The sequence below is a fragment of the Symphalangus syndactylus genome, chromosome 5 (genome assembly GCF_028878055.3).
Source record: "Symphalangus syndactylus isolate Jambi chromosome 5, NHGRI_mSymSyn1-v2.1_pri, whole genome shotgun sequence".
NCBI classification, from domain to species: domain Eukaryota; kingdom Metazoa; phylum Chordata; class Mammalia; order Primates; family Hylobatidae; genus Symphalangus; species Symphalangus syndactylus.
In genome coordinates, this window is record NC_072427.2 from 85,061,992 (window position 1) to 85,073,033 (window position 11,042).

Genomic DNA, 11,042 nt, shown 5'->3' on the forward strand with positions numbered 1-11,042 from the left:
CAGAGCAAGACTCTGTCTCGAAAACAAATAAATAAATAAAATTAAAAGGCCAAAACCAAGAAAAGCTATTTCAGAAATGCAAGATTGTTTTGACATTCAAAAATCAATCAACGTCATTGGTAAAATAAAGAACAAAAACCATAGGATCAACTCAATAGACTCGGAAAAAACATTTTATAAAATTCAATTGGTCAACAATAAAAACTATCAACAAACTGGAAGCAGGAGGTTCCCCAGTCTGGTAAAGGATATCTATGGAAAACCCCCAGCTAACATCGGAACTTCACAGTGAAGACCCCCCAGCACTCGGCCACCTGCCTGGAGAGAGGAAGCATTTTCACTCAGCGGTGCTGCAATAACTGGGTGTCAATAGGGAAAATAAGGGACGTTTTCTGTGCTACACATGAAAGCTAATTTGAAGCAGATCATAGATCCAAGGGGATGGGGCACGAGGCGCACAAACAGGATGACGCTTCTGCAGGAAAACACAGGAGATGCCTCTGGACCAGGCACTGGTGAGGATTTCTTGGGCAGGACTGAAAAATCCCACTGATGTAAAAGTAAACACTGACAAATTGGACTTTATAAAAATTAAAAGCAACTTCATGCAAGATGGAATAGACAAATTTGGCCAGGCGCGGTGGCTCGCATCTGTAATCCCAGCACTTTGGGAGATCTGCCCGAAGCGGGAAGATCATGTGGTCAGGAGTTCAAGACCAGCCTGGCCAACATGGTGAAACCCCGTCTCTACTGAAAATTCAAAATTAGCCAGGCGCGGTGGTGCATGCCTGTAATCCCAGCTACTCGGGAGGCTGAGGAAAGAGAATTGCTTGAACCCAGGAGGCAGAGGTTGTAGTGAGCTGAGACTGTGCCATTGCCCTCCAGCCTGGGTGACAGAGTGAGACTCTGTCAAAAAAAAAAAAAAAAAGAAGAAGAAAAGAAAAAAGAAAGAAAGAGACAAATTCCTTGAAAAACACAACCTACCAAAACTGACACAGCAGATATAAAAACTCTGAATATCTATGACAGTACTATATCTACTACAAATTCATCAAAAGATGTCGTCAAGACAATGAAAGAGCAAGCCAGAATCTGGTGAAGATGTTTGTAATACCTTTATATAGCAGAGGATTTCTGTACAGATTGATAAAGAATTACAAGTAATTAAGAAAGCAACAACCAAACGAAAGCGTTGACAGTGCCTTGAGCAGGTGCTTCACAGTAGAGGGTATCCAGGCGGCTCTAAAGCATTGACAGTGCCTTGAGCAGGTGCTTCACAGGAGAGGGTATCCGGGCAGCCCTAAGCATTGAATGTGTGCACAGAATCAGCATTCATCAGAGGAACGCAAATTAACACCACAGTGAGATACCACCACACCCCCACCAGGATGACGAACGTTAAAAAGACTGACAATACCAAGCATCGGCCGGCGAGGACGAGGAGCAGTAGGAAGTCCTGTATGTTGCTGTGGAGTGTGAATGGTACAATCCCTTTGCAAATCATTTTGACAATTTCTGATAAAGCTAAACGTACGTCCACCCTATGGCCCAGCAATGTTCCTTCTAGGCGTGTGCCCAAGAGATGGAGGCTTCTGTCCACAAAAAGGCTTGAGAAGAATCTTCACAGGAGCCTTGTGCATTACACCCCAAACTGGAAACAGTGCCAGCATTTAGCAAGAGGAGAATGGATACGCAAATCAGGGCCCACGCACGGGGTGGGGACAACCCGGGGGAAAGGGAAAGGGTACTGTGATGGGCACAAACACTGTGCAAGTCTCAAAGCTCAGATGGAGTGGAACAGTCAGATTCTATCGCACAGGACACACCGAGGGACTCCACTTTATACGACGCTCGAGAAAGAAAAAACCAATCGCCAAGCTAGAAATCAGACTGTGAGTATCTGGTAGGGGTAGGGTGGGGAGCTGTTGCCTGGGAAGGGGCAGGAGGGGACTTCCTGGGAGATGGAAACGCTCCATATTTTGCTCGGGGGGTCAGTCACATGAGCGCATATATATGTGAACTCTACTGTGCTATAAAGTTACAATGGATGCATTTTACTGCCTGTAAACTGCACCTTAACATAAAATAAAGCAAGCACCCCTCAAAGTCCAAACTAACATGCACAAGTATATAAGCAACCTGAGGCGCGTGGGTCGGAGCGGAGCTGCCCGGGGCGCAGTGGAGCACGGCTCACTCAGGCACTGCGAGGCTGCAGCTGCCGCGGGAACGCCCGCCGCCCACCCTGAAGTCAAGTAGGACACGGTGATTCCTCCTAACTCCAGAATAGCAGGGATAGCTGCGGCTCGGACTTTGATTTCTCCCTGAGGCATTAATAATGGAAAAGGCTCATCATGTTTGGTGTGGAGTATTTTTAAACGGTTGGCATTTCGTAAGTGAATTCTCTTTACTCTGACTTTTCCGTTGTTTTCTGTTTTTTCCTCCAGCTTTAGTGAGGCATAATTGATACACAATTACATGTAGTTAGCTGCCTGGCGTGTTGAGTTTTGACACATGACACCCTGAACCCATCTCTGCGGCTCTCAGCGTTCCCTCCCACCTCTCGTGGTCCCTCCCTCCCCTCCCTCCTCCCCCTTCCTCCCCCTCCCCTCCCTCCTCCCCTCTTTCCTCCCCTCCTTCCTCTCCTCCCTCCCTCTTCCCTCTCTCCTCCCTTTCTCCTCCGTTCTCCCCTCCCTCCTGCCTCTGTCCTCTCCTCCCTCTGTTCTCTCCTTCCTCCCTCCTACCTGTCCTGGATCCACAGCAAGCGCAGGTCTGCCTCCTGCCACTGCTGGTAAGTTTGCTGTAGGATTCTGGATACATGGGATTATACTGTGTAGACTTTTTCATCTGACTTCTTTCATTCGGCAGAATTATCCTGAAGTCCACACATCAGTACTTCCTCCCTTTTTGCTGCTGAGTGCTACAGTCATACGTCACTTAATGACAGGGAGACTTTCTGAGAGATGCATCAGTAGGCAGTTTTGCTGTTGTGAGAATATCAGAGGCGACTCACACACACCGAGATGGTAGAGGCTGCGAGACACCTAGGCCATGCTGTGCAGCGTATCACTCCTGGGCTGCACACCTGTGCAGCGTGTGACTGCACTGAATACTGCAGGCGACTGTAACGCAGTGGCATTTGTGTATCTAAACACCTGTGCAGTGCGTGACTGCACTGAATACTGCAGGCGACTGTAACGCAGTGGCATCTGCGTATCTAAACACCTGTGCAGAGTCTGACTGCACTGAATACTGCAGGCGACTATAACACAGTGGCATCTGTGTATCTAAACACCTGTGCAGTGCGTGACTGCACTGAATACTGCAGGCTAATTTTTGTATTTTTTAGTAGGGACGGGGTTTCACCATGTTGGCCAGGCTGGTCTCAAACTCCTGACCTCAGGTGATCTGCCTGCCTCGGCCTCCCAAAGTGCTGGGATTATAGGCATGAGTCACTGCACCCAGCCATGAGCCATGAAATGTTAATGAAAATCCCCACAGAGAGCTCCAGAATACATCAGAAGAGCCACAGCAACCCTGGCAAGTCCAGAAATTCATGATAGTCACAAAAAGAAGAGAAGGAAACGCCGGGCCCCTGACACCCCATCCCCTAACCAGGGTCAGCTGGAACCCAGGAGAACATCTCCCTCTGGTAAGGAAGTAATCAAGAGGACCCCAGCAGCCCCCACCAACACCATGGACACCCACCGCCCCCAACCCGTGGGGTCCCTTGCAGTCCTCACAGGCACGAAGCCCAGGGTGGAGTGAGCTGCCTGGAGGCCACACCGCTGTGCTCCCGCCAGAGAAGGAATCGACATTGTGCCTGCCCCTGTGGCCCTCGCGGTGCCCTCCTGGAACTGGAGCTACTGCTGGAGTGTGTCTTATTCCTGGGGGAGCAGCCCCAGCTCTCCTTCACCCCTGAGGCTAAGCCGCTGCCCAACCACCCCAGCCCAGTGGCGCCACATCCCCCAGCCAAGCTGCAGGCAGCTGTTACACCTTCTCTATGGGGCCAAGCAAAGGTGGGGCCACTCCACTACCCACTCTCGCCCCCTCAGGCTGGAGCTAAATCCATAAACTGCCTCCAGGGAAAACAATACCTTGGTTGCTCAGAGCAGTCGTGCCTCCTGGAACCCAAGTTGAAGAAGCACTCTGCATCCAGGGAAATGATGCCTGGGCCACCCAGGACAGTCCCGTCCCTCAGGCCTGAGCGGAAGCAACACACCACCCCAAGGGGAATCAGTGCCCTGGCTGAGCTGAGCAGCTGCACACCCCAGGGCAGAGCTGATGCAGTGCCCTACATCCCAGAGAAATAGAGCAGTAGCTGAGCCCAGACATCCCACCTTACAGGCCAAACAACTCAACTGCCTGCTTCCCTAGAGCTGAACTAGCCCCCTAGAGTCTGAGAAATCCCCCTGGCTAGTCTTTCCATTATGGGGAAAATGAGACTAGAAGAACCCCAATAGCCTTTGAACTGAGGACGTTAACAGCCTACACTGTCCCCACCAGTGTCACGAACTTCGACAGCCTGGGCTGCTGAGGGGTCCAGTTATTGCTGATGTTGAACATGGCCGAAGGCGCTGCAGAGACTATACCACTGCACTGATCCAGAAGCAGTCACCACACCCTTCCCAAATGGCACACTAAAATCCACTGAGGTAAAAGCCTTTCTCTATGAAAGCCACTCTAGAAATTTTGAAAGAATCAATTGTTCCACCAGATACACAGACATCAACACGGGGACGCAAGAAACATAAAAAGACGAGGAAATATGTCACCAAAGGAACAAAATGACTCTCTACTAACAGGGCCCAGTGAAGAGGAAATCAACTAACTGCCAGAAAAGGTATTCAAAACAATGATCTTAAGGAAACTCAATGAGATACAGGTAGATAAGACAATTCAACAAAATCAGGAAAACAATTCATTACATGAACTAGAAATTTAACAAAGAACTAGAAATAATAAAAAGAGCCAAATAGAAATCCCGTACCTGAAGATTTCAAGCAATCAAATAAAAATTATAGTAATAGCTTCAACAGCAGACTTGATCAAGCAGAAAAAAGAATTTCTGAACTTGAAAACTGGTTATTTGAAATTACCCCATCAGAGAGAAAAAGAAATGAGAATGAAAGAGAGTGAAGACAGCCTACAAGAAGTATGTAACGCTACTAAGTGAACAAATGTTTGTGTTACAGGAATTTCAAAAGTAGAAGAGAAAGAGAAAGGCAAAGAAAACCTATTTAATGAAATAAGAGCTAAAAAATTCCCAAGTCTGGGGAGAGATATGAACACTGACATCTAAGAAGCTCAAAGTCCCCAAGTAGATTCAACCCCAAAATGTCCTTTTACAGGCACATTATAGTCAAACTTTCAAGTAAAAGACAAAGAATTCTAAAAATGGCAAGAGAAAATCATCAAGTCACATATAAGGGAATCCTCATTAGACTAACATAAGATTTCTCCACAGAAACATTACAGGGCAGGAGAGAATGAGATAATATATTCAAAGTATTGAAAGAAAAAAAAGTCAGCCAAGAATACTATACTATATATTCTTCAGAAATGAGAGAGAAACAAAATATTTCCCAGACAAGCAAAAATTGAGGGAAATCATCACTGTTAGACTGATCTTACAAGAAATGCTCAAGGGAATCCTACATCTCCAAGTGAAAAGATGACAATCACTATCACGAAAACACACAAAAGTATAAAACTCAGTGGCAAAGCAAATATCCAAAACAGAAAGAGAAAAGAATCAAACCTTATCACTACAGAAAACCACCCAACCTCAATGATAAATAATGAGAAGGAAGGAACAAAGAAACAAAGGATATACAAAACAATCAGAAAACAATTAACAAAATTATAAAATAAACCCTCACCTACCAATAATAATCCTGAAGGTAAATGGATGAAATTCCCCACTTGAAAGATACAGACTCGCTGAATGGATTTTTTTTTTTTTTTTGAGACGGAGTCTCGCTCTGTCTCCCAGGCTGGAGTGCAGTGGCGCAATCTCGGCTCACTGCAGGCTCCACCCCCCGGGGTTCACGCCATTCTCCTGCCTCAGCCTCCCGCCTAGCTGGGACTACAGGCGCCCGCCACCTCGCCCGGCTAATTTTTTGTATTTTTAGTAGAGACGGGGTTTCACCGTGTTAGCCAGGATGGTCTCGATCTCCTGACCTCGTGATCCGCCCGCCTCGGCCTCCCAAAGTGCTGAGATTACAAGCGTGAGCCACCGCGCCCGGCCTTTCTTTCCTTTCTTTTAAATGCTGGTGGAAACATCTGTGTCTCTCCCGCCGCTTTGCCTGATGTGCACAGTTTCCAGGTACTTGAAGCTGCTGACGCAGTCACTCCCTGCCCTGGAAGGAGATACTGCTGAAGGATGTTAGGTCCTTTCCTTAAGATGTGCACATATTTAATTGTGGAAAAGCATGCAGTGATTGCCTCTTTGTGAGGTCTTTATGGAGGACTCTGGTCTTGGCAATTCTGGAGTCTGAGGAGGGACAAGTTGGGCTCAGCCACTTCCTCTCAGCCAGCATCTGCTGCCCAGCCATGCTTGAGGTATCTGCCGTGTCTGCCACGAGCTCAGAGAGGAGAATCAGAGGAGCCACAGTGGAGAATGCAGGGATCTTGAGCAAAGCCATGTCCTCTTCAGCTAACACCTCTCCTCTCCTCCCTTCACGGAAACAGCTCTCGGATTGGTCCTGAATCTGAGGTTGACCAAGGAGCTGTTTGGGGGACACCAGGTGTCTTGGACGATTTGTGTTGGGAGGTTGGGTGATTTATAAAGAAAAGACGTTTATTTGGCACACAGTTCTGCAGGCTGTACAAGAAGCATGGTGCCAGCATCTGCTTCTGGTGAGGCCTCAGGAAGTGTCCACTCATGGCAGAAGGCGACGGGAGCAGGTGCATGCAGACCATATGGTGAGAGAGGGAGCAAGAGAGAGTGGGCAGAGGAGGTGCCAAGCGTTTTTAACAATCAGTTCTTGTGAGAAGGAATAAAGCATGAATGCATTCATGACCGCAAGGACAGCACCAAGCTCTCATGACCTAGGCACCTTCGGTCAGGTCCCACCTCCAACATTGGGGTTCAAATTTCAACACGAGGTTGGGTAGACAAATGTCTGAATTATAGCACCAGGCAGGTGCCATCACAACGAGGGTTACAGGCTGGCACTCCCAGCAGCCTCCAACGTCAGGAGGAGGCAGTGTCAGGAGACGAGGCTTGAGAGGGTCTCTAGGTGCACATGCAGGCGCTCTGCCATCTCCATGTGACCTGCAGATGGAGGAAAAGAGGTTCCCGCCTTGGGCAGATGGCTCAGCTGAACATGCCACTCAGCGTGTGTAACTGGGATTTGCATAGGTTTTTTTTTTTTTTGAAACGAAGTTTCTCTCTGTTGCTGAGGCTGGAGTGCAGTGGTCCAATCTCGGCTTACTGCAACCTCTGCCTCTCGCCTCCCAGGTTCAAGTGATTCTCCTGCCTCAGCCTCCCAAGTAGCTGGGATTACAGGATGGATCCTGGTGCATCATAGGCGGCCCTGGAGAAAGTGGAGCCGGGGTCCTCCTGGAGGGAGGCGTGTGAGTGTCAGGGTGGTCTGCATCCAGGCAGGGGCGGCCTACAGATGGGATGGGGAGCAAAATCATGACTCCAGCCCCACGGGAGTCTGAGGAAGGAACACATAGGTGACTGGGAGGGGCCAAGCTCCATCCACCTTGCATGATTGTCAGCCTCCTCCCCAGGCTGTCCCAGGAATTGTTCCAGGGGCCATGGCAGCCCGGAGGGAACAAGGCATAGCGTGGGCAACATGCCCCTCTGTCCGCCAGAAGCAGCCAGGGCCATGGGGGCCTGGGACAGTGGGTCGTACTGGCTCCTCCGTCCTGGAGAGGCTGGAGTCACCCTTGCTCTGGACATGGACTCGCATTCCCTGCCTAACTGCCCTGCTGTGGGCTTCTGGCAGCTCCTTTCGTGACGGCAGAATCGCCCACACAGCAATTCTGACCCCCGGGGTCGGGGGGAGGATCCAGAATCAGGTGGGCTTGCCGGCTTTCCCGGAGGCCCAGCGTGCAGCCAGCTGGGGAAATCACAGGGTGCTGAGAGGTGAAACTTGACGCAAATGAACCGCTCAGGGCCAGAGCTATCCCAGCCAGGGGGCCCGGCCTCGCTGCTTTCAGAAGTTTTAGCCAAGGGAGTGAGGACTCTACCAGGAGACATGTTGGGTCCCCACAGTTGAAAGCTGAGGGTGACTGTGAGCGTTTCGGGAAGTGCGTGCTGCTGGGGGAAGGTCCCTGCGGACGTTACTGTGGTTCCTGGGTGACCAACCCTCACTATCAAGATGCTGCCCTCTTGCCTACATTCTAGGGGGAGCCCCCTAACCAGATCCCTCAGTGGGGATGGTGTGGGTCACCTCCCTCCTCAATAAACCCTTATCTGCAAAGCCTTGAGAGGGTGCAGACGCTGCCCCCCTTGTGAGGGCCCAGCTGCAGGAGCATAGCTCAGAATACTGTTCCCGCCCCAGGGCCCATGTGCAGCACGCAGGTGTGATATGGTTTGGACCTGTGTCCTCTCCGCCCAAATCTCACCTTGAAGTGTAATCCCCAACGTGGGAAGTGGGGCCTGGTGGGAAGGGATTGGATCATGGTGGTGGTCCTTCACGAGTGGGTCAGCACCAGCTTCTTGGTGCTGTTCTCATGACAGTGAGTTATCGTTAGAGCTGGTTGTTTCAGAGTGTGCAGCACCCCCTTTTTCTCTCCCTCCTGCTCCCACCATGTGAGACGCCTCGTCCCCCTTCACCTTCCACCATGACTATGTTTCCTGAGGCCTCCCTGGAAGTGGAAGCTGCTATGCTTCCTGTACAGCCTTCAGAACCGTGAGCCAGTTAAACCTCTTTTCTTCAGGAAGTGCCCAGTCTCAGGTATGTCTTTATAGCAGTGTGAGAATGGACGAATGCACCAGGTCTTCAGGACAAGCCCAATTTCATTGGTTACGAGATGCATGTTTTTCATTCTAGCCCCCAGAGACCTGGATACATTGCACAGGTGCTGACAGCAGGTGGCAGTGTGGAGCAGCGGTGTGACACCTGCAGGGCCCTCTGGGGACACCACACAAGGGCAGCCACAGCGTCCCGGAGCCCATGCAGTGTGATGGCCGCAGGTACCTCTCCAGCCAGCACTCCACCCGTGGAATTACAGCCGACCGAAGCATCTCTGCTACATTCGTCAGCTTGATAAATGTCCGAGGAATGAACCAAGAACAGGGACCATCTCTTCCAGTAGCTTCTCACCATCCAACACACTTTGCAGGGCCGAGGGCTCTTCCTGGCCCATATCTAGCACCTAGATATTTTATTCACTTATGTTTTGAATATTTCATGGGTCCTTCTCCCCCAGAGGCCTCAGAGCACTCCCAGAATTGGAATGGAAATACACAGTGTGTCCTTGTCAGCTGTCCGGGCCGCCGCGTTCAAAGGGCAGGACATAGTAGCTTCTGCTCAAATTAGAATGACCTGTCTCATCAAGCAGAAGATGGTTGTTGAGACTTTGTGTTTTTAAAGTATTGCCTAAAAAAGCAAGATTAAATGAACGTATGAACGCTTGTGCAGTATGGCAGGAAAATCCCGGGGGTCTGCCTGGACTGCTTGCCCTAACCCTCTCTAAGCGTGGGTTCTGCTGCAACATCGAGGAGAGAGCAGGGGGTGCTCATCTCCAGGCCATCAGCAAAGATGTCAGACTGTGCTTGTCCCCCAGGCCTGGCCAGCAACAGCAGGGTCTCCCCCAAGTGGGGCTTCCCAGCCACACTGCTGCATGTGGCTTTGGGAGGGCCTGTGGGAGCCTGCTGGTCCCCATGGGCCTGGCAAGCATCTGCCCTGGTAGACTGAAGTGCCCCCCAGCCCTGTGGCTAGAGGAAGCCTGCTGGCCCCTGGAGATCTGGGAGAGGAGAGCTGGACAGCTCACCCACCACGGCCAGCATGAAAGGCAGCTAGTAAGTCCCCCTGCGCTGTCAGCCTCTGCTAAGAAGTCTCTGGAGTGGTGTCCAGGTGCTGAGGGGGTGCACAGATGCTGCATTGATGCTCAGCCAGGAGCAACTGGAGCAGAAAGCAGCAGTCATGGGAAGATGCCTCAGATCACACACATGCACATGTGCACACACACGCACACATGCACACACACATGCAGATACACACATGCACACATGCAGACAGATGGACACATGCACAAATGCACACGCGCAGACACATGTATATGTGCGCACATACATGCAAAGACACACACACCATGCACATGCACAGATGCACACAGGAGCAACCGAAACTTACAATAAAGCGCGAACAAGTCTAAGGTTCCATAGACATAGCTCTGTTCTAGCAGATGCTGACCAACTCTCCCATTAAAAACAACAACACAAGCTAGAAAAAACTATCTTAAAATGTCTGTTCGAAATCAATGGAGAACTCCTAAAGCAGTGAGAATTTTGGGGGCCAAGGTCTGAAAGACGGGGAAAGTAAGGATGATGGGCTGATACTTGGGGCAGCATGGATCCAGGCTGACCAATAACTGGGGAAGCAAAAGCTGAGCTGAGCCATGGGAGCTGGACTCAGCTCTCAGCACTCACAGGGCCAAAGGAAAAAAAAGAGGGGCCCTGAGAAGCCCCTCAGCTGTTGGTGGGAACCCTGAAGGGGAATCAGCCTGACCCGACCCTCCCAGAGTCTGCAATTGGGTCACAAGGGCCTCCCTTCCTGGGTGACGACAGGAGCGAGTGCCACTCGGCTCCCTGGAGATGGCACCACTGGTGGCCTGAGACCTGTCCTATGAACATCTGTCACTCAACCAAAAATGCCAAGGGTACAAGATGAAAATCAACCAAAAAAGGTGAAGGACAAGAAGCAATGCAAAGAAGCTGCAGAGGAGTGGAGGGAGGTGGCCCCAGGCAGGCAGCGGAGTGGGAGGAAGGTGACCCCAGGCAGGCAAAGGAGTGGAGGGAGGTGACCCCGGATGAGCAGGGGAGTGGAGGGAGGTGGCCCCAGGCAGGCAGGGGAGTGGGAGGG

At 50.6% G+C, this 11,042-nt stretch overlaps 2 long non-coding RNA genes across 2 annotated transcripts; one reads left to right on the top strand and one right to left on the bottom strand.

The window, feature by feature from the left end:
* Positions 1-1,098: 1,098 nt before the first annotated feature.
* Positions 1,099-1,556, bottom strand: LOC134736816 (uncharacterized). Its single transcript, XR_010121159.1, has 2 exons — positions 1,418-1,556; positions 1,099-1,300 (listed from the first exon to the last, which is right to left on the bottom strand). It is a non-coding gene; the product is annotated as an uncharacterized lncRNA (long non-coding RNA).
* Positions 1,557-1,646: 90 nt separating this feature from the next.
* On the top strand, positions 1,647-10,797 carry LOC134736815 (uncharacterized). Its single transcript, XR_010121158.1, has 3 exons — positions 1,647-1,892; positions 7,463-8,912; positions 9,009-10,797. It is a non-coding gene; the product is annotated as an uncharacterized lncRNA (long non-coding RNA).
* Positions 10,798-11,042: the final 245 nt, after the last annotated feature.